Source organism: Anser brachyrhynchus (assembly GCF_964034855.1).
Source record: "Anser brachyrhynchus genome assembly, chromosome: 10".
Taxonomy (NCBI): Eukaryota; Metazoa; Chordata; class Aves; order Anseriformes; family Anatidae; genus Anser; species Anser brachyrhynchus.
The window spans coordinates 20,951,362-20,974,720 of NC_137705.1; the positions used below are offsets into that span (position 1 = coordinate 20,951,362).

The 23,359-nt window shown below is 36.4% G+C and overlaps 1 protein-coding gene across 2 annotated transcripts in view; it reads left to right on the top strand.

Annotated features, from left to right (window-relative positions):
* The window catches only part of LOC308200247 (uncharacterized protein), a 171,369-nt gene that overhangs the window by 51,937 nt on the left and 96,073 nt on the right, over nt 1–23,359 (top strand). Inside the window, exon 1 of one of the 2 annotated variants that reach the window (XR_013955373.1) lies at nt 266–1,487. The gene's annotated coding sequence lies outside the window, so the exon portion shown is untranslated. Of the gene's footprint in view, nt 1,488–22,731; nt 22,822–23,359 lie in introns of those variants that run through there. The other variant, XR_013955374.1, reaches the window with a different exon arrangement.

Here is a 23,359-nt window from a genome sequence, read left to right on the forward strand (position 1 = left end):
AGATTCTGTACCCAACAATGAGGTGCAAATCTATGTTAAAGTGGTACCTGAGAAGAAATTTAGTTGATCCATAGCAGTAGTACTGCTTTCACATCAGCATTTGTAGAAGTCTTTAGGCATTTCCCCAGGAAGTTACTGGAAGTGATCAAAAGAGGAATTTTAGAAATCCATTGGCTGAAGTGCAAACTTCATTTTTACAGAACACACAAGCTTTCCAATCTATACAGGTTTCTACCTGTTGAAGTACTAAAAGGCTAGTCCTCTCTCATTCTCACGTGACTTCCCTATGAATCAGTGCTTACACGAAGGAATAAAACAAGTAGCAGTTGTGGGTTTTTTTGTCTTGTATATTTGTAGAGCACTTACTACAGGCTCTGGTCCTGATCAGTATCTTTTGTCTGTTACTGTAAGTAAATAATAGCATTGATAGTAATTCTTTGTCATTAGCAGGGGATGGAGGCAAATAGCTTGCAGTACTCTGCGGACTTTTCATTGGAACCACAATATTTGTATAATAGTTGGAGATTTTGATAACTTACTAGAGATAGTTTCTTGTGTTTAGATAGGTGAATGGAATGCAACACATCACTTTTTATTGAAGTATTTATTAAAGAATTTATTTAAAAACATAGCAAATTCTGCTAGTGAAGACAGAGTCCACAAATCCCATATTCTTACTGGCTTGCTACTACAGAGTGATTAGTTAACTTTGATGCATTCTATGTTGTATAAGAATAAGTAGGCTGGGTAGGAGCTTATCAGGATCATTTATTTCCTCACAAACTCAGTTCCTCCATTTTCTTTGGAGGGCTAAGTAATATCTTGCATTCTTTTTCCTGTGTGCATCCATTATTTTTCATTTATGGGTTGACATGACGCTTGAGCAAAGAGAACTGCTAGAAAAGCAACGCATTCAGCTATGCTCTACCTTTATTGTGTGATTAAACAAGAAATTGAAAGCTTAATAGAGGTTTTCTTTTTTTTTTCTTCCAAATAAGTTAATACCACAAAAATGTTGTTTATTTTCAGTAATGCTAATCTCCCCCTTTCTCTGAAGAGTCACCCATACTGTTTTCAGCTGTAAAATTATTTCCCTATGATAACAAGAATATATTTTAGGATTTTAAGATGGGCAAGTGATATTTAAAACACAATGTTTCATACAATGCTACAGGCTATTAGGGTAGCTCCAGGAAATTTACGTGGATTGGATTCTGCAGCATTTCATAAGGCCATATGGAGGACTAAGAGAGTGCATGTGCTTGCTGGTGTTCTCTTCCTTTCTCCCCTACTCTCAGCATGGTTCTGCTTCCAGGGGTGAATACCTTATGCTGTTTTGTGGAAACGGGTGGGGAGAAGACTTCATTCCCCTCAGCTGCACCTTGGCTACAAAATAAACCAGTTGCAGAGGGCTAGTGAAATGGTGAATGTGGTAGGGGAGTGAACAGGTGAAGCAACTGATCCTTGTGGGCCCAGGTTGCACTCAGGTCAGCTTTTGGAGTTTTAAAACTTTGTTCTTGTGATTTAAGTTGAGATTTTTGAAGAAACTTGCTGTATTCATGTGAACCATCATTGAGGCTGTAATGCACGTGTGCAAATATTTAAATACCTGGATTTTGATTTTGAATATTTTGTGTGGTAACTCCACTATAGCTGCTCGCTTACACCAGCGTTGAACAAAAATCAGATTGTAAACCTACTTCTATTAAAGTCTTTGGAAAAAATCTTCTCCTAAAATGGTTTGTTGTGTTGTATCTTAATCAAAATGTATTATGTCAACCTCAGACAGCTTCCTAAGGAGGCTTTCTTATAATGTTAAATGGAAGGATACTAGAAAACTTTTAACTAACATTTTATATATTTTCAGACTGTTACACAATTTTTATTGCAGTCTTAAATCAGTATAAACTGATAACTATCCCCACAACTAACTTTGACGTATAAATTTTATGTATGACTCAAGGCACAGAACATAAAGAACAGGTGATAAAATATTACACCAATATAGGGAACATTAAAATGCTGATATTTTGAACAGCTGGCTTAGCCCGTTTTTCTTAGCTGGAATAAATAGTAATATTAAAGGATTAGCATAACCAACAACAAGTGTTAAGTGACTTGATTTCATTCCAGGCAGTAGGAAGACTTAGGAATCTGCATTTTGAGCATCATATGGTGGAAGAGTTTGTTTCTCCCAAATATATTTTTAAACAATACTGTCTAGATATGTATCTATTGTGTTTATATCAATTTGATACTGAATTTTGAAACCTTTGGAGTATGAGTCCATGGGGCATACTTTCTTTCAGATGTTTTGATATGCTACCTTTAAGAGAGTATATCATCCTTTTTTCTGTTGTTGTTTTGTTTTTTAAATAATCACATTTTTCATTGGCTTATTAATTGAAAAAAACAGAGAAATGGAAGAGCAACAGTTATCTTATGGAGCACTGAGATCAGTCAAGGAGTAAAAATGGATCAAATCTTTTGTATATCAAATTGACATCTCAACATAGATTTCAGAGTAGTTAAGCGTGATAAAGCAGTTGTATAAAATTAAAAAGGTTTGTTGTGGTGTCATTTCAAAGATGAGAGAGAGACCACAGAGCAACTGGAAGGTCAGAAAATGAAAGCATGAATATCAAATATATGAAGTGAAGAAGATGAAGAGAATAAAATGTCTCCTTGGACTTGAAATTGGTGCTATTTGATTTTATGTTTGCTTGAGCTAAAAGCCAAATGGTAGAAGTAAGAACTAATTGAGCATGGTGGAATATCAGAGATTTTTTATGAGCAGAAGTAGTCATGTGTCTGTTTATATCTGAAAGATAGTTTCACATCAACAACAGATTCAAATGTGGAACAACTTGTGCAGCTTCAGGTCACACTGAGCAAGATATGATAAGGTTGTACTTTAGGGTTTACAAGATAGGGGTGAACAGTGTTTGTATAGTTGCCATATATATGGGTCCCACATATGCTTTCTGTGACACCAGCTTCCCTGGCTTTTTAGTTTTGTTTTTACAAGCCCATAATCATTTCTCTCCATGTAGACATTTGCTTCAAAGGCTTTCATTCCCTTTCCTGTCTCTTGAATCAGTATCTGCATGTTAGAGGGAGCACTCTTTCTCTTGCAAGAGTGACAATGCAGACTTTTTAGTGTTAGGATTTTTCTCACCACACTAGAGAGCATTCTAGAGCTTTCTAGTAGTGCAGATGGAGCAGGGGAGCAGCCTTTGGTGTTTTTGTTTGTTTGCTTGTTTATTTGTTTGGGGATGTGCTAAAGTTGAGAGAGAGGGAAAAAATCAAAGAGCATGGCTCTGAGGAAGGATCTGAAGTATGCATATGGAGGGTCAGAAGGAGTAGTGAGGCATTATTCAGCTTTGTCTTGTAGTTCGCTAAGATAATTTTGGAAAATAAAATACTGATACTTAGGACTTCAGCACATCTGAGTTTGATTTCTCACTGAAGTGTGGACAATTAATGAAATTCTTGCAGTGTACAGTGCTTGTAATTGCAAAGCAACAGACTGATTTTAATGTTTCCAATGTTTTTTGAATAATAAACCTCCAGCATTCAAGTAAGAGAGTGAGGACTACTGTTTGCCATATTTGTAGTAATTTGATTTTCTTTCCTAATTTTTAGGGTCTCTGAATATATCAGTCAGTTCTTCATTGTGTTTTTTTTTTTTTTTTTTTTTAAATGACACTCTGAAGTTAAACGTGAGGAGACATGCCAGTCATCAAAACATACATTTATTTTGTCTTCCTTTGAATTTTTCAGCAACTTTCTTTAAAGTTTTCAGTTTCTGCAGCCGTCCCTGTGGCCACTCTCTTGACTATGGATGTCTTCCATTGCAGCCATGAAGAATTTAGTGCATTTGAGATCTACACTTTGCGAACAGTCAGTGGCATCATTATGTGACGTGATGACCCAAATTTAAATCCACATATTGAACTATTTTCCTACAAGAAACTTAATTCCACAGATACACTGCAGGTGATAGACTACAATATAGCAGTTGTGTAAGGACTGTACATTTGGAAGTTGGTGCCAGCAGAAGGTGGTTCTCATCTTCCAGTTTTATCACTGGGTAAATGAGTTTTGTTCAGCTAGCCAAGAAGGGTGTCTCTCCCACAGCTTTAGATATTTAGAAGAACATGCTCTCACCAACTTCAGGTCTGTTAAAAATGAATACATTGAAAACAGCTGCTAAACTCAGAAAAGGTCATTCTCCCTGAGACAGCTCCAGGTTATCTGTGGACACAAAGACGTAGATGAATAATATTGTTTGGCAAAGAAATATTCAAAGTGTAAAGTGAGAGGAAAAGTTCTGATGTAATCATTGACGCTACTACTAAGGTCGTATTCCTTAATCTCTTTGAAGCAGCATCTCCTAGGTAGTAGCAGTATTGCTGGTACAGAAGTGGTGGTGGAATTAATCAGGAATTCAGTTCAGTAGCTGCATAATGTTTTGCTAGCTTGCAACCAGAGTAAGACTCTAGTCTTATGACAATTTTTTTCAGATTTCCACTCTTTATTATTTCTTGGTTTCACCTTCTATTACAGACAAAGGAAATGATCTATACAATGTGTGAGCCTTTCTTCCCTGGGAAAGAAAGTTGCCTTCCATGGCAACTTTTCTTACACAGCTTTAGGTACATTTTTTATTATTTCTTATATACTTAAAAGGACATTTACAACCCTGAGACACCAAATCATTTTCTGTGTCTTTCTTTCAAAATCAAGTTCCTTTCATTTTGGGGGTAAAGGGAGGATGTCCCTTTTGTCCCATCATACCAATTTCCTTTATAGTATCTTTAATGTGATACTTGTTTTCGTTCACCCTCCTTTTATCCAAAAGGCTGTCAATAGCCCGCACAATTTGATTGTCTTCCAGCCACTGAAATGAGGTTCAAAAGAGATTTGTTTTCTTGCAATGAATCTAATCTGTATTCCACAACTCTCAGATGATTATCGTGATGACTGATGTATGACCTAAAGATCCCTGTTGCCAAATTTTGATACTTTGGGTGTCAGCTCTTTCGCTTGTGTTCATACTGCAAAACAGAAAAACTGTTACAGTAATTAATTAAAAAGATAGAAATTACTTAAGAACTTACATTAATACTTTGATTGCCATGACAAAGAAGCTCTGGAAAGGTTAAGATGGTCTTTGCAGATAGCACCATGCCTGTAGAAGTCTGTATTAGTTCTTGACAATGTTTGTGGTGTGTGAGAATATTGATAGGAGCCTGTCTAGCATTTACAAATTGCTGTTAGAAAACTATATTGAATACTAACATTTCATTGAAATTTAGAACTCAATTGTTATGGACTATGAAAAATATTTTTTCATGAAACACAAAGCATCTAAGATACAAAAATATTTCTCTTTCCTGCTTTTTCTTCAAAATTTCAGAAGAAAAAAAAAAGTGGAGTATCTTGTTTGCCGCATAAGTCTTTCAGGAAAAAATAATTTGTTATAATCTATATTGTTGTATGCTTTCATACAAAATTTCAATTTCTCTCTCAACATTTAAAAGTGCTTAGAAGAAATTAAAGTGAAATTTGAGAAAATATAAAATTACTAATTAGAAATGGGTAACGTTCACTTCATAATAGACAAACCTGTGAAGTTCTTTAAGTGCCATCATTGCCACAGTCACAGTGACCTAAGAGAGATTTCGCAGCATTTTGTGTACGGGTATGGGCTGTGTTTTCTCAAAGGTGTCCTGTCCCCTAGCAGCTCCCCTAGTAGGGGCACCAATGTTAAAATAACTTGAATAGGTTAACAGTTATTTCTTCTTAAAAAAGAAAATAGTAATAATGAAAAAAATCTGCCTGTGAATTTTGTATTGGAATCTCAGTATATCCCATTTTTTGAGCATGTGTGTATTTACCCTTACAGTATGTAATGTGAAAGGGCATAGAGTGTGTAGCTGTTGAGACATATGTCTTGTTTCCGCTAAATGTAATGCCTTTATTGTTTGTGCATCAAGATTATAAAGACTTCTTGTTCACATAATGGATACAGCTGGGTGAATGGGGAGGCAGGGGGCTCTTACAATAAAAAGGCATTTGATTGCTGCTGGGATCCTTGTCAGTAAAATACTCAAAGATGGTTAATTGGACATTAATGTGTCAGGTTTTCAACAAAAAAACAAGAAATTTGCCAAAAATAAAACCCGAAGGAAACACGCCTCCAAATTTTACAACAAAGCTTTGTTTAAAATAGAAGTTAAAGCAGCTAAGATTTATGACATGTTGACATAACTGATGGTAAAGGAGTTGGCTGAAGCTACGGGTGTGAAGGTCCAAATGAGAACATCTGCATTAAGAAGCTAATTCTCTTAAACATACTGATCAAAATATTAATGCTACATGTAAACACAAGTGCTTTATCTGACAGTGATTTACATTTGGAACGACCTAATCCAACTATGCACTGCATCTTTATTCATTACCAGCAGCCTTTACTTAACACTTCATGCCCGCTTGCACAGGTGGACAATCTACTCAGAGTGACTATTGTGTTTATGTTATTTTTTCATAAGCAGGGTTTGAAATTTGTCAAACTGCATCATTGTTTAACTATGTGCCAGTCAAAGGGAAATTGCCAGATGGAGCGGCTTTCCCCTAACCTTGCTCCAGGCAATGAAATTACACATAGGCCACAGTCTTATGTCAAGTCTTTAAAAAAAAAAAAAAAAAAAAAAAGGAAAAAAAAGTCAGGCAATGAATAGGTATGACTATGTGCATTCACAAAACCTGGCTTTCTTATGCCACTAATTTTATATGAAGGCTCATGCCAATGGTAAATAAAACTTCATGTCCGTCATGTCACTCATTAACTAGGTGCTCATAATTTATGTATTTAAGGCTTGCTTGTCCGCCAAGCAATCAAACAGTAAACCATGTTTTATAGGTGTTAGTGTTTATAGAAACTGTAAATAAATGTCAAACAAAAAAAATCAGGTTTCAGAAAAATGATCGGGGTTAAGTCATTTATCATTGTTCCAACTGGAAAAATCTGAGAACCTGCCAGTGCCAAAGCAAATGTTTCCCTGGCTTTTTCTAACTTGCAGCTTAAACTACCAGATTGTAGAATTCTATTAGCAGGATTTGATGAAATGGAAAATTTGCAGATCATATGTTTAACTGAGCCTCTCGCTCAAAGAACAGGACAAGCTAGTTCTTTAAGATGGCTGCCTTTTATTGTTATGATTTGTTGCTTTTTTTTTTTTTCTGTTTATACTCAAAACAATGATTAGTTGAGATGATTCAGGCAGAAGTTAGGCTGCTTCAGAATGGGGACGGACAGGTCCTTTGCAAGTGAAGGAAAGCAAGTGCAAACCTCAGCTTCCAGGCCGTAGCTGTGGCGGGCACCGTCCGTTCTGGTGTACCTGCTGTAGGCCTGGTCCCGCTGAAACATGCACAAGGTAGAAAGGGCATACAGGCACCTACTGCTTAGCGTTGTCATGGGGTTGCTTTCCATCCAGACAAGTGCTTCAGGAAATCAGAGTAAAGTGCTGCGTTTCTGGTTTGAGTGTGTATGCGCTAACTTTGGGCCTACGTTTGTGCACTGCCAGGTGACAACAGCACGCTATTGTTGGCTGTATCTGTATCTCTGAAGTGGCATGCTGTACGTGATAATAACATGTAGGAGATTTGTAAACTAGGAGAGCTGTGTTTTCAGATGCTACTGCTCACCTACAGCAATACTGTAGGCTGATACATGGTATGGAGGCTGCCTGCTAGGTCCACATCAAAGTATGAGATCCATTTTGCAGCAAAAACATGTTTGTGCAGCTCAGTGCTAACTAGGTATCCATTTGGTGTTGTTATTTATTTATTAAGAATATAATTCTAACATTTTTTTTTTAGATTGGTGTGTCTCTAGAATTGCACTTAGACAAAGCTCCTTGACTAAGTAGAAGAGAGCTACCTAATAACGTGCAGCAGCCATAATTTCTGTTTTGCAGTGGAGGGCAAGTGAACAGAGATCATAAAGGGAAACTAAATAAAGTGCAAAAAGCAGTAAGGTGATCTATCCTACAGAAAAGAAGAAACAAATAAACAAAGTGTAAGTCAAGACTGTGGCATTCCTGTTTCTGGTGTTTTGTTTGTTTGTGAGATTTTTGTTTGTTTGTAAGGTTTTGTTTATTTGTTTGTTTGTGGTTTTTATTTTGTTTGTTTGTTTGTTTTTAATTAGTAGAGGAATGCTAGTGACCACAAACATGGGGGAGGTGATTTGTGCATTGAGCATGATTGTCAAATAGCCTACACGTGCCAATGTTGAGTGTTTAATGGATTTTTTTATTATTTTTTTAAGCTTACTTTTATCCATATATGCCTCTATGGACATGTTCTTCCATAGTAAAACTAAAAATGTGTCAAATAGCCTAGTGGCCTGTTGAAGAGCTACTGATGTTTGGAAAGTAATAACGCTCTGTTGGGTTTCTGAAGATGTCCGGGGAAGCGACCCTGGTGTGCTGTGATCTGAATTGGCAGCTGATCCCTGTGTTCTGTGTGGGAGTTTCTGTACCTCATATTGCCACAGGATGATATGCTTCCTTGTGGTAACTTAGAGAGAAAGAACTTTCAAACATATTTATAACATACAATTTGTATATTTTCAGTAGTCAAGGAAGTATGATAATTCAGAATTACCTTAGCCTTGAGTCAGATTCTCACATGATATAAATTTTTTTAGCTCTGTTCATACTGGCGGGGCGGAACATGTTGATGAAATCTGAGGGTACTGAGGAGCACTTTGATGTATGATGGGCTAAGAATTTTGCTAGAAGATGATGATTATGAAAAGTATAAATAATCTGGAATTGTTAACATGACCAACATCTTGACTTCAGTTTCTATTTGGAAAATAAAACTAGAATTTTTAGCATTGTAATCCATCTGTCTTATACTTGAGCTCAAACTTGCCTGGATTTTTAGACTAATAATAAATACCAATTGCACTTTTTGATATCCTTTCTATTTTTGTCTTCTCCCCGTACAGTAAAAATACATTTATTTTTAAACCTAAATTAATTTTTAAATTGTCACTTTATTATTGGGTTTGCACAAACTTTGAAAAACATTCACTGAAGAAATGTGTTTTGGCACATCTAGCACAGGTCCCTCAGATGCATTTATGAGTTCTGCCTTGACAGCTACAGAGAAGGGTATATGACACCTTCAGCTTCAGTACTGGGTATCTGACAGCTTCAGTATTTCCTGCCTGCTGTTGTGCCCACCATAGATTACTTTAGTTCTCAGTTATTTGAAAATTCATCCAAATTAAACAAAAAGGCTCTCAACTTTCTGAGTAAGGTAATGCGTGGTATCCAATTTCATGGTATTTCTAGTGACTTTTTTAAAGTGATATTTCCGCTTATTTGGCCAACTCCCGAGGTCTTCATTGAGGGCTCAGCTGAAAGCAATTTCTGAGTGGTACAGTGCACCTGTATCAGACAAACAAGCCCTGAGGTTTTTTCTTGATTCTTACTCAGCAAAACTCCCATCAATCGGTCAGGCTCATTGAAACCTGTAGAAAAGGTCCCATCGTTGCTAAGACTTCTGTATGCTAAACAGTTTTCAATCACTGTGTAAATGTGGCAATTTAAATACTATGTTGTTGCATAAATTGATTTACTAATTTATGAATGGCATTTAAAAATATATAGTCAAGTATATGTATTCTGTGTTTTCTTGCTTTCTGAAGACAGACTTTGATTCTATAGGTTTAAAAAAATATAGGCAATAAATACTTTCAAATAGCTAAGGACATAATTCATGCCTTGTAATGCATGTTTTAAAAATCAGGCCTTTTTCTGGCTCATTACCTAGCCAGAAGACTTGATTTTTTTAATTAATGTAAGAACACCTTCTTTATGGCATGTTCATGTTTACCCAAAAGTCACATCATTTTTCAAATTATACAGGGTGTCAGTACTAAGTGTAATGATCTTTACTGCTAACATTCCAAAATGAGCACTACTTCCCCTCTACCTCCCTAATCAGGCTAGGAAAAAGAAGAACCAGAAATCTTTTTACCTTGTAGTGTTTTGTGCTAATGAGTGCTATACATAAAAATTGCACAGAAAAGCAATCAGGTTTGCTTTTCTATGAGTTGTTTGTAACAGCTGAGCTCTACCACGCAACGCGCAGCAGATACCTGTGTATTACTGTCTAGAGTCAGACTTCATCCCATGATGGTGCAATGTTTATGTTTCTTACAAGAGCGCATGCTGGATAACTAGGATTCTTATTTGGTAGTAGTGGAACTCACATAATGGACTAAAGACAGTCTAAGCATAAGCAGACACAGTTCCTGTTGACTTTCATGTGTCTGAAAACCTGGTTGCTTCCATTACGTGTTTCTGATTTTCATTTTATTAGGTGAGATCATACCGTGCTGAAGAGTGGTGTACAGAGCTAGTTGAGGATTCAGCCCTTTAATTTCTGCTGCTGATTACAAGAAACTGTGTAGTCCTGATTATCTTGTGGAAGTTAGAAACATTTGGTCTTCCTTCATTTTTTCTTCCTAAAATAGGCCTTCGGGCTTTGGGTTGTCTTTTAAATAAATGCTAATAGAGAGACCTGTACTTCTGTGCCTGTGAGTTGCGTGATCTAGGACTGGGATTCATCAGTGCTGCATTAACAGAAACACAACAGCTTTGTGAGGTGGAAAATGCAAGTAATTTGCAGGAAGAAATTAGAAGAAAGGACCTCAATTTTTTTCTTGGAAAAAAAAATCTGATTATATTTTATTTATTGTATTATTTTAACTATTTATTTAAGTGTGATGCCTTTTAGATTAACAATCCTGTTTACTGGTACCATCCTGAACACCTAACAGGGTTCATCAGTTTATGATTTTGTCTTAGCTTATATAATATTTGCTGCTGTGATCAAGTCTGAAAGTATGAGAGCTCCTCCTTGCGCTATTTTGCTAAGATACAGTTACCAAAATCAAACAGGCTGTCATTCTGTACAAGAAAGTAGGGAAGCTGAATGTTTTGGCAATCTTCTATCAGTGCTCATGTAAGTTTTCCTTTGATGTGGTCAGTATTTGCAGTGTATCCAAATGGTCATCAGCATCAGGAACATGCAAGCTTGTTGATGAAGTATCCAATCCGTGGTTGTAATTTGCAGCTGTTTTGGGACAAATCTTCATTTTAGTTGGTTCTTCTCAGCAATGTTAAAACTGCACTAAGACAGAAACATTTGGCTTTAACTCGTGGTATGATCTTTAGCTGGCACGCAGCTCGTGCAGATCCTCCTGACAACCTTTCCATCACCAATTTTCCTGCTTCCTCTCTCAGCCTTGTTCCTCAAGCACACTCCAGCCAATGCAATGGGCCGTGCTGAAAAGGATGTATGGCCAAAGCCTTCTCTGTATGTCAGTAATGCCCATTTGCCTTTGTCCGTCATTAAGCCAGGTATCATCAGAACTTGCCAGCCCAAAGTATAGAGAAGTGCAAAAGGCTTCCAAACAGTATTTATGTAGGACAGGATTATTGACCCTGTGTTTGATAGTGGGGGAACTTCTTTGTAGACATGCTGCACTTGCAAAGGCTTAGTGAATTTCTAAGTTTATTACTCATTTTTCTTGATGATTTATGTATTCAGTAATAAGTCAGTTTGGTAAAGTACGGCTCTTTGTGTCGTTTAAAACTGTGGGATAGGCCTGAGTTTCAGGTATCCATAGTGTTCCATTTTCTGTCCCAGATATCTATTTTAATATTGGTTGCTTACACAACAAAACTTCCCTGATATGCCACGTTTTGCCGTCTATGACTGAGGGATAGAGCTGGGTGTGCTTTTCTTCCATCTTCTCTCATCTCTTTTGGAACTCATGCAGACTTTCACATGTCTGTGTAACGTGTAAAATGATAGGTTGGGAACAACCTTTGTATCCTGAACACCAGTCATAATCTTAGTTAACTGTTACAGAAAGGTGAAGTCCATTCCACAGCAATGAATACACATGTAATTAAAGTATGAAAAAGTATCTCTTTTTTTTTTTGGCCAAAGAATGTGAATACCCATGTGTCTTGTGTTGTAAGAATTAGTGAATAATCATGCTGTTTTGAGGCATACAGAGCAACAGTGATGTATAAGTTGGCATTCTGTTGGGATTCTGTTTAAACTTCTACTTTCCTGCTTATTTCTAGTTGCTGAGTACTTTACTGTGCTTGTCAACTTGTTCATTTTAGTGTTTTTAATTGCTGTGATTTTGTATTCCCATTAGACATTTTGTTTTGGTCTATGGAGTATGACATTGGTTTCAACAACCAGAGAACCTCATAATTATGAGGAAGTTTATAATGAGAAGGTACTAATAATGAAACGAGCAATTCGGGTCTTTAGGATTGGTCGTGATTTTTTTTTCCCAGTAAATATTCTCTAAAATTCTTCTGTCCAGCTAACCTAGCATTATTGTGTTGGGGCTGAAGCCCAAGCATTTTGCTTTATTTTTTTTCCCTCAAGAAAATGTCATATTTTTGGCTGTCTTGCTAAATTTGTCTATCAGCTTGCTGATGAACTGATTCACAATTCACTGTGAACCATGAACAGCGTCAGAGTTTTCTTTTGGGCATCCTGGGCATATATTTTGTGGGTGTGCACTGTTTGGAAAAAAAAATCTTCGTGTCCTCCAAAAGTAATTGCGTGTTATATTATTGGCTGAGGAAAAAAAAAAAAAAAAGTGTTACAAATGAGCCCTTTCTAAGTAGAGGAGATCATAATGAGATTTGTTTTGTACTAGGTTCTTTTTAGCCGTAAGTCCAGGTGCTACACTGGGTTTTGCTGTGAGTTATCTAGGGTAATAGAGGATACATCGTCAGGTGTGGATTTAACTGTGGTTTCTGTGGGGTCCTGCGCAGTCACAATTACGTGACAGGATGTATGCATGTGTGTTGTAAATTGACTGAGGCACAGGAAGGGCAGAATGGGAAGGGGATATCATACTCTTTTCTCCTTTTGAGAACTCTCCCTGAGCAAGGAATGAACAGACCCAGTTACCTGGGGAAGAAAAATAAAGAAGTATTTCCTTTTATTAAAACAATTCATCTGGGGACTGATTTGCTTTGCTCACCAGGTTTTCATCAGGGGAAGAGAGCTGAGAGAATTTTTTCTTACACTCCTGTGATTCACAAAAATGTACTTCTCTAAATGATTGGCAGACTAATAATAGTTACTATTATTAACCACAGTGAGTATGTGAATTAAAGTGCTATTTCTTAGGCAGTCCTACATATGATCAAGCTCTATTTAAATGAATGAAAGGCAAGCTTGGACTTCAGAATTTTGTCTAATCTTGGCCAAAATCTTACAATGAGGTATCTTCCATTTCCCATTGTCTCTTGTTTCCTCTTGAAAGAAAGGCCTGTTGTCAAAGACATACATATTTTTAAATTGAATGTGTAGGTTATGATTGTGCTTCTGTGGTTAAACTTTTATTTAAAAGAATTCATATACAACAAGGACTGTAAGTAAACATATAATTATGCATCTAATTATTGAGCTGCTGATAGTTCCAGATTTTTCTCAGCGATCCAGTTTAGCGTAAAAAGAGGCTTGATTAATTCAGTTGCAATGCACTGAATCTGATGAAAATCCACAGAAAATGCTCACAATGTTAGAATTCTGAAACTGTATTGCATTGTCAGTAGACAGATTTCTTTAAGCCATCTCTTTGACTCTTGCTTTATAATCACATATAGAATATTTATGAATTCAGCTGAGTTGCTTAAAACTCTAAGGCAAATGATTGTGAGATCATAAAATAAACTTTTTTTGTTACTATGTTTTAAATATTTTATGGATACAACACAAAAATATGGATTGAATTTCCTTTCCTGTGTTTCATAAATCAAATCAACAAGTTGTACAATAAGTGTGGATACTATTTTAACTCAGAAAATATTACTAACCCTAATCATATTACTTGGATTTACATAGTGCTTTCAAGTTATAAATCTTCTTAGTTAGAGTTATCAAATTCTTAATTCAATTTTCATTTGAAATATCTCCATTTGCCCTCATGCTGATGTATTTGTTTTCTAAGGTAGTTGTGTTTAAAGAAGTTTCTCTTAAATTCACTTACTCCAGTTTCCTAAAACACTGTGTACAGTGATGATAATCAGCTTGCATGGTTTAGGTTTTATAGCATTAGCCTGTGGATGTGTTAGCTCTGAATTCGCTTGTGATCAAGTTGAGAAAACAATGAAATTCTTTTCCCAAATTATTTAGCTAAGTAGGAAATGAGTTGAATAATCATCTTCCCAGGATGAATTGTACACCATTGTTTTGTTTGAAATTCCTTCTGTTTTGTTTCTTTGAATAATAAAACTTATAGAAATACCAGCACTGGAGTACTTCACAGGTAGACAAAAGCAACACGACAGGCCTCTGTGTCAGGATGGACAGTGGGTCTCCGAATGTAAGAGGGAGCTAGCATCTTGTGTTATTTCAGAGGAGACTGTGGTTCTAATAAATGCATCTGAGAGCATCCAAGTCCAATTGATAGTGCAGTGAATATTGATATTGTCATTGGTAACAATGCAACTTTTGAAAAATAGGATGAAATTTTTTAAGAAACTAGCCTTATTTTGGCATTCTTCTCTCTCTGCAGAACATTGTGAAGAGTAATTAAAGTAAGTACTGTTAAGACATTAGTGGGTTTTTTGTTTGTTTGTTTCTACTGGATCTTGTAGTTGCTTGTTGGACATCACAGATGCCAGGTAAATAGCCAAATATTAACTTATTTTAAATTGTACAGAGAATTGTATCTAAACATCAGCATGAACTTGAGCTATCCAGAGCTTAAGACAGATTTTTTTGATGGCAACTTTTTAGAGCTGTTGACCTAGAGAGCATTCCAGTGTTTCAGTGGATAACATTCCATTTTTCTCTTCACACATAATGAGCGGTGAGCTCCTTGATTACTGTTGTCTGTTCCCTCTACTGAGAGACCACTGCAGCCAACAAATCCAGTGTTTCGTGCTGCAATCTAAACAGAGTGATGCATTGCAGGTGCTTTCCTCATCTCCTCACACCTCTCAAAAACATTAGAGGGGATTTTCAACTTCCTATTCAACTTTTAAATGGAGAGTCAGGTCAGTCTTTGGTTTAGAAAACTAATAAATCTTCCAACTTCACTTATTGTACAAGTATCCAGCTAATATCTGCTGTTACTCCGGTTTGCAGTACTATGCCACGCTGACCTCTCTTTGAATTGGTAGAATGATAGCCTAATGAATATATCTAAAGACCCACCATAAATTGCAAGCAGAGAAAATGTCACTTCTCTGATGTTTGTGTATAAAAATTGGACCTTAAATTGCTTTCTCTCTTAATCACTCTTTGTTTGAGTTACCCTGTAGGTGGCCGTTTCCAAAGATGGGAGCTTCAGTGCTGTAAATAAAGTCCAGCAGGATGCAAGGTGCTGAAAAGAGTGACTTCACTAGCTCTGCTGCTCCACTGCTGCAGTGAAATGAATGATTGTTGATTTGTATTTAATGCTCAATTTCCTCTCCATTACTACAAACCATGCAAGACAGACCTTGTTTCAGGCTATTCATACGAGAGCTCAATCTATCCGGTTTCACATCTGCTAAAAGCCCCCATGTCATACTAATTACAGTCTTCTCCTGGAAAGAATTCAGGTTTTAAGACCAAAGAAAGATATACTTATTTATAGCTAATGTTCTGATCTATAAAATTGGCTGTCTGCAAGCTAGAATGATACTTTTGCAGTTGTAGATATATTCAAATGGAAGAGAGATGTAAGTACAGAAAACAAATGCAATGATTGTACCTTTTCTAAACATTTTACAACAAGTTTGTTCAAAATAGAAAAATTACACTGCCTCTGCTTTAATTTCTGTGCCACAGCAATTTCTCCTCTTTGGCCCTTGGTCTAGACATCCATGGACCATAAGGTAATATTTTTACTCTCAACAAATCAAAGAGATGAAAGGTTAGCTCTGGACAAATAAGACAAATTCATACTATAACAGAAGAATGTTTCTAGGACCTTGTTTGCTTTTGTCTCACCTCTGTCTCATCTGTCTCTTTGTGTCCCATTCCCCCCATTATTATTTTTTTTAACATTGCCTTTAATATTTTGAATTGTAGGAGCTGATGCCTTAATTTCCCCTGCTTATTCTGTCAGCTGTTATTTTGTTGAACTGCTGGTTTTTAGTTCTGTATTTGCTAATAGGTGTCTCAGATCCTCCAGCTTCCTTGGGCAGAATGAAACAAAGCAAAGAGACTGGATTCCTTCTTCTGGAGCTTAATTTGTCAAGGCCCTAGTTGAAATCACGGGCTCCATTAGCAGTATAAGACTTCAAAGAATCTTTTGCCTTGCTGTGTCCAATCTGCTGCTTTTGTGGGAAATTATGGCATGTAATTTCTTTTATGATCAACCTCAATCTTAAAAATAGTCATTTGTTTCACTGTTTCTGCTGAAAGCTTATTCCAGTCACTGAAGGTATTAGAAATATTTTTTTGAAATTTTAAACTAACTGTATTAATCATCAGTTTTTATCCATTTATTCTTCTGCATTTTTATACTATTCTTTACACTTTTCTTCCTTGGCATTTGCTTTGGATGTAAATTGTCTGGAAGTGATTGGGAGGGACTATAACTAGAAATTTACCTAGGCAGGAGAACTGATAGATTCTGTAAGTCCTCCAGTCTCACTTAGGAAGTTGCTTAAGAAGCTCTCCTTGTGTGCAGGTAGAACAAACTTTGTCTACTAGGCTGATATATTTAGCCCCCTCCCCTTTTTTTCTTTCTTTTTTTTTTCTTTTCTACAGTGGTCAATAGCAGATGTTTAAGAGAAGCACAGGAACTTGTCAGGCCTGAAATTATACTCACAGGCTGCAGCAGTTTGCAGTCTAGGGATTTTATAAGCCAGAGGTGGTTTCTTGTTGCTTAATAGCCCCTGATGGATTTTTGCTCCAAGAATTTGAACAGACATTTTGAATGCAGGCAAGCTTTCAGCATTCATCTTTACTGGGTCAGCTCTTCTGCAACTTAATGCAAATTACATAAAGACCTGCCTCCTTCTGTTTGTTTTGAACCTGCTTCTTATTAATTTCATAGATACCTTGCATTTTTTCCCACTACAGGAGTTAAGGAATAGTACTTTGCTGTTCTGATTTCCTAAGTTTCTATGCCATCATTGTGTCTTGCAGTGTTCTTAGGGATGATGGGTAACTCATTTTTTTTGTCTTAAAAAACAAACAAACAAAAAACCTTTATCAAGATCAATTTTTGTTTATGTTGCATTTTGTTCTGCTTTCCATTTACTTCTATAACTAGTTCTGGAATCATGAATAGTGTTGAAGCCAGTAATGCATTGCCATCTGCTGCATATCTGTTATCACTGTCAATATGAAAATAAAATAATAAGAAGACTAATGTTGAATGGTGTTCCTTTAGTCTGGGGTGGGAATGGTTTGGTTTCCCCCAGCTTGAATATGTTAGGCTTCTGGGCTTTGCATCCCTTTGATGGAGTTCTGTTTTTTCATAGCCTTATACCAATTAGGCATCCTGCTTCATGTTCAGCATCATTATCCTGACTGATAGGAGAGAGAAAGGTTTCCTGTACTTACTGTGTTTTCCTTAGATTGCTTGCAGTACTTGTCCTCTGTCCACTACAAAGTGGCTTTGTTTTATCTTTCAATGTAACTGTCGCTTGTGATAGAAATTTAAATCTTTTTTCTTAATATCACTTGCACATTCACACTTCACTTTTGGCAATTCTTATTGCCTTCCTGTGATTCTTGATCTCTTAAGTCAAAGTATTCTTTGCTGGTCGCTCATCTGGCGACTACATTTTACCTTCTTTGCTTACTTGTAAGAGCCTTTTGCAGTGACCCTTTATCTCCCTAATGTAGGTATTTTCTCTATAGTTTTTACTTATCCATGCTGTGCAAGTTCCTACTAGTCAAGCACATCTGAGCATTAAGAAGTTCCAAGCTTTCTCTGTATTCGGGACAGAGAAGTCTTCAACTGTTTTATGTTGTCCAAATATTGTCCATTTTCATTACGTTCATCAGGATTTCAGGTTCCACCATTTCATCAACTGGACTGTGTCACAAATTGAAACTAGCACTTATTTCCAATATATATATTTTTTGAAACTGAAAAGCCATTTAGAAGAGTAGGTGAATGCTTTTTTTTTACATAGTATAAATGTCATTTTCCCCCTCAGTGTGGGGACTTCTGTGCTTCTTCAAAGTGTTGTTCTATACTGTAGTGACAATTTTCCTTTTAAAAATTGGTAATGAAATCATCCAGCTTTTTGGTTTGTAAATCAGAAGGATGCAGTCAAGAACTTGCTCCTTCAGGATTTATTCTCACATTGTTTGACAGGTAGTGTTGGTGAAGAATTTCTGCTAAGTAGTTGTCAAAGTATAAAAAACCATATCTGCTTCAGTTGGTACACGTAGATATTATAAATGAAAATTCTTATATTAAATAAGCATGTAGATTGGAGTGGAAGTTTCAGTTTATCTAATTTGCCCTCGACTTTAATGTACAGCCAAGTCTGTATTTCCTCAGTATAGTTAGTCATTTCCCCCCATTTTTGGCTGGATTTTCCTTTGAAATTGGGGAAGAAAAAAAAAAAAAGAATATTTTATTTTAACACTCGGAAAAAAAAATCAAGAACTATCAGGAACAGATTTATTTATTTATTGAGTTCCTTCTATTTTAGAAAAATATTGCAGCATATGCTGAACTGTGTGCAACAAATCTGAGATTTTTCTATTGCAGATAAATTGTAGCCTCTTGGAATTTGGGGGCTTTCAAAAGCACTTGTATGGCAGGTGTTTTAGGCCAACTTTTAAGTACCCAAAAGAATCCAATTTTAAATTTTGTATGACGTTATATGATGCATCATTTCCTTGTGCGTGCTTCAACTACACCAAATTATTCAATATATAAAAGCCTTTTTTATTTTTTTACTCCCACATGGTCATTTGCCTGTGAAACACACACTACGTTTAGTGTTTGTTTATATTATAGTGAAGTGATCCCTGTAGATGGCCCAAATTAACAGCCTTGTACCACTGAAGGAAAAAAAAGTTTAACTCCTTCACAGGCTTTGCAGATTAGTTGTGAAGTGTGGAGGAAAACAAGTCACAACAAGGGAAAAACAACAAAAGCCAGAGCTGAACCAAACCAGAAAGTACGTGATATTTAATCTCCTAGATATGATAAATGGGACGGTGTGTCTGGTTCTTTTATGTTATTGTTATTTTGGTTACCTTAAGATGTACTTTGTGTCATATAGACACATATAGTTCTACTATAAGTGTTGTATAGATTTTATGCTTCTGGAGAGGATATTACTTATACTGCTTAGGGTTACCTAACCTATATCTATAGGATTATGTGCATTGCAATTCTCTACAATATTTCTACACCTTCTACATGAGGTGTTGAGGTGTCATTAAGTGTTTTTGTTGGTTGGTTGGTTGGTTTGTTGTTTAACCAGGCAATCACTCTCTAGCCTGTAAAACTGTGGATATAGGCATATCATACAGTGATGATGGGAAACAATATCTGAAGTGATCCAGGAAATGTTGATGTAAGCTATTAAAAATGGTTTGCTTTGTTTTTTGGGGAAATGTGGAATACTGTTGACAGAGAATATATGCTTTAGCTTAAAAAGATTCCAGTAAGAAAACAATTCTTAAATATAATGTGATCAGACACATGCCACAAACTAGAAATGTTGCAGCTCATGGTAGAAAGTAAGTGTATACTGCTGAAATCAAAGCCTTTGTCCATGAGAAAATTTGAGCAGTTCAGTATCATTCAAATTCAGTATTTAAAAAATCAGTTAGTATGCTAAAGAGAACCTGCCAGTGTCAACTGAAGTTCATAGTCAGGTGTCTCAGTTGCATCACTGATTTCCTTTCATATATGAAGCGTATTTTCTGTGTATAGCATATTGAACCTATATGTAAAGAAAGAACATTTTTATAGAGAGAGATACAAACACATCATAAATCATCTGTCATTTATAATTTCTTAGTACTAAGTGTTTATGAAACCATATGAGTCACAGCTGTTGAAAAGCTTATGATGAAAAAATGATACCTTCGAAATGGTTGCACAACCGTGAGCTGCAGTTTATTATTATTATTACTATTATTTTAAAATATGGCAGAGTTTTGATCCTCAGATTAATTTTGTTCACTCAGTTACAGCAGTTGTATAAACCCAGCAGGAAAATATATGCATAAATAAATAGATTTCCTCTGAATAGTATTTACAGACGTTTTGCATATGTAGTTACATAGATGGGCTTTATGAATGCTATTTCAAAGGCATTTTCCCTTAAATAGAATGAGATTTTCCCCTCTTCTTTACTTGTTCTTTGATGATGAAATCCAGTGAAATTATCAGTCTTAAACTTTTAAAATTTGTCAATGTTCTGTCATTTATTTGTTTGAAGAAAGTTGTTTGCATTTGTTAGGAGCTCTCTGCTTCACCTTTAAGGAACTATGTGCCATTGCATTAAGAACACCTGAATTCCATTTGTTGACAAAACCTCTAACAAAAATCAGTATAAAACAGTTAAAGCGTAATTTACCATAAAGATAAAAAGCATTGCATCTGAGCAATGTGTCACAAGTCAAATATTGCCAGAACTGCTTTGGATTTCTTTGAGATAAGGAAAAAAGTGATGCTAGCTGATGTGCTGTCTGCCATCTGCTCTCCATGGTGTCTGGATTGATGGCTCTTACAGCAATGTAAAGAAACACTGAATTGTTGAGGTCTAAAGATTTTCTTCTGAAGCGCAATGGGAGCAGCTGCTTCTTGTATTCTGGAAACTGTTTAAATTTTGAAGTCTGTTTGTCAGTCAAAAGAAGGCCCTTGACTTCTTTTTCTGTTTCATTCCTTTCCGCCTAGCAATCATTGGTATTTTTGTGATTCACAGTTAGGTAATATCCAGGTACTTCACATTCTTCAGTGCATCTCTCTGACAACAAGCCTGGGAAGTATAGAGGTGTTGCTGTTCTTATTCCTGTTTCTGGATGAGAAATGTAAGCAAAGAAATAGTGCAGAGAACTTTCTTATGTCTGCATAAGACATTTGTGAGAAACTCCACGTTGGGAAGCCAGTTCTAGCCCAGTGCTTTTATAGTGAATTGTTCAGGTATCTGGAAGCACAAGTAAGTAACTTCATGCCCTGTTGTGAGGATGAATGTATTTCCAAGAACTGTACAGGGAGGTATGGAATTAGACTAGCTTTTTGAAAACCCCCTAAAAGGCTTGGGTTGAAAGAAAAGATCCCGTATATCATTTCTTAAATTCAATCATGAGCGTATAAAGTCAGTTTAGTTCTGTAAAAATACGTGGAAAAACTTGCCAAAGCTTTTCTGACCTCTTGTAAAGAGGGGATACATTTCTTCTTGTGTAAGAATCTGCTGTTTTAAAGAGGTCCTCCTGTGATTCCACCTCCCCAAAATATGGTCTGCCTTAGCTCTGTGGTTTTGTTGTAAAAAGTAATTGTGGAATTGCAGTCTGAAAAAAGTGAAAGGGCCTTTCTTATTCTTTTCTCCTCTCTAGCTACAAGTTTCTACTTTTTCCCTTGTATGGATCCTAATGCTGGTTCTCTGATGTGGCTCCTAGCATGGCTATGTGAACAACAGTTCTCTCAAACAAAGGCACAGAAACTCATAGCTGGGGAGAAAAGCATAAAGAGAACTGGCACTAGGCCTCAAAGGGATAATGGTAGTACAACTTCATTGTGATTCTGGTGACACCAAAATGTCTCGAGCCACAGTGAGTTGTGGTCTTGGTGGTCTCCATAACCAGCAAATGTTTGTGATGACAGGACAGCCTTTCAAAGCATGGCAGTTTTTATCAGTGTACAGTATTTTATGATCTTAGGTTAGAATCAGAGCTGCAAAGAATAAAGCTGTAAATATTGTCTCTGTCATATAAAATCATGAAAATGGCCAGCAGAGTCCTTATGGTAACACAGTGTATGTCATTTTGAGTGAAAGTAATGAGAGATTTTTTTTTCTTTTTCATCTTATTTCCTTTGGCATGTCCATAGACATGACTGTCCAGTGCTTTGTCTTGCATCAGGTTACTCTAGTCATATGTTAACGTTTGTATTCGTATCACGTATGAATAGGCTGTATGAACAATAACTGTTTTCTTCTCCTGATCAAAGATTAGTCCCATCCATTCTAGAGCCTCTGCATATAACAGTAGGTACAGAACTGCGCTATACTTTTTCAGAATAATAGTACACTGAATTTTACATGCTCCAAGCAGTAACCCCTAGGGTTTGGGATTTAAAGTTGTGGTTCAAGGCTGCTGCCCTGTATTAAGTTTATCACTGCTTTCTGAAAATAGAGTTTTTCTCTTTTCTAAAGTTGCACTTTTTTTTGTCACTTCACTGGGAAGCCATCTGGTCTTGTAGAACATGTCTGTTTGTGCAAATGAAACTTAACAAGACTGGATAGCACAGCAGTGGTCAAGATCAATTAGAACCTGTGCAAAACGTTTAAGATGCAGAGCGACTGTCCCATGCAGCACCATCACAGAGCATTTGTAGGGCATTGGTCTGTTTCCAGGGATCAAAGCTTGCTCCATTTTTTAGCAAAACAATAGACAGCTGTTACTAATTGATGAAGGCATAATTGATTTCTAGCATTGACAGAGCAAGAAGGACTATAAGTTCCCTAAGTTCCCTCTCCTGAAAGGTAGTTGCTGACTATGTTCCACATGGAGGAGAGTTTTCATCTTGGTTCGTTCAAGGATTGAGGAAAGGTAAAGGCTTTCTTTTACTTGTTGTACTGGTTTTTCCTACTCCTTTTGTTTGTTTACAGGCTGGAGTGTGAAAGAGAGACTTGCACTGAAGAGGCTTTGTTGCCCCTAACTGACAAAAGGAAGTAGCAGTTTTCACTTTTAAAATCTTTAAAATGGTTATGAGCCACTAGGTAAAGCCATATAGTGTGTAGGAAGAGGAGACCTACATCTTTCCATTAATCCGCATACATCTAAAGCTAGATCTGAGCTTGCTAATGCCTGTTATCTTAGGAGTACCATTGTGGAGGGTTTTTTTCTTTTTTTTTGTCTGTCTTCTGATCATCCCTGTAATAACTGTTGAGCTGACAGAATGTAGTGATCTCATATGTAGTGATGTTACAAGCTGCAGAATAACACAAGAAAGAAGTTTTTAAATTTTATTTCAGTAAAAATTCCATTTGATGTACAACTTGCATTTGGCCTCCCTTTTCTCCCAGTATTTTAAATACCTCAGGCTTTTTCCTTTTTTAAGTTTAAGAATGGTCACCAAACCCTGTAG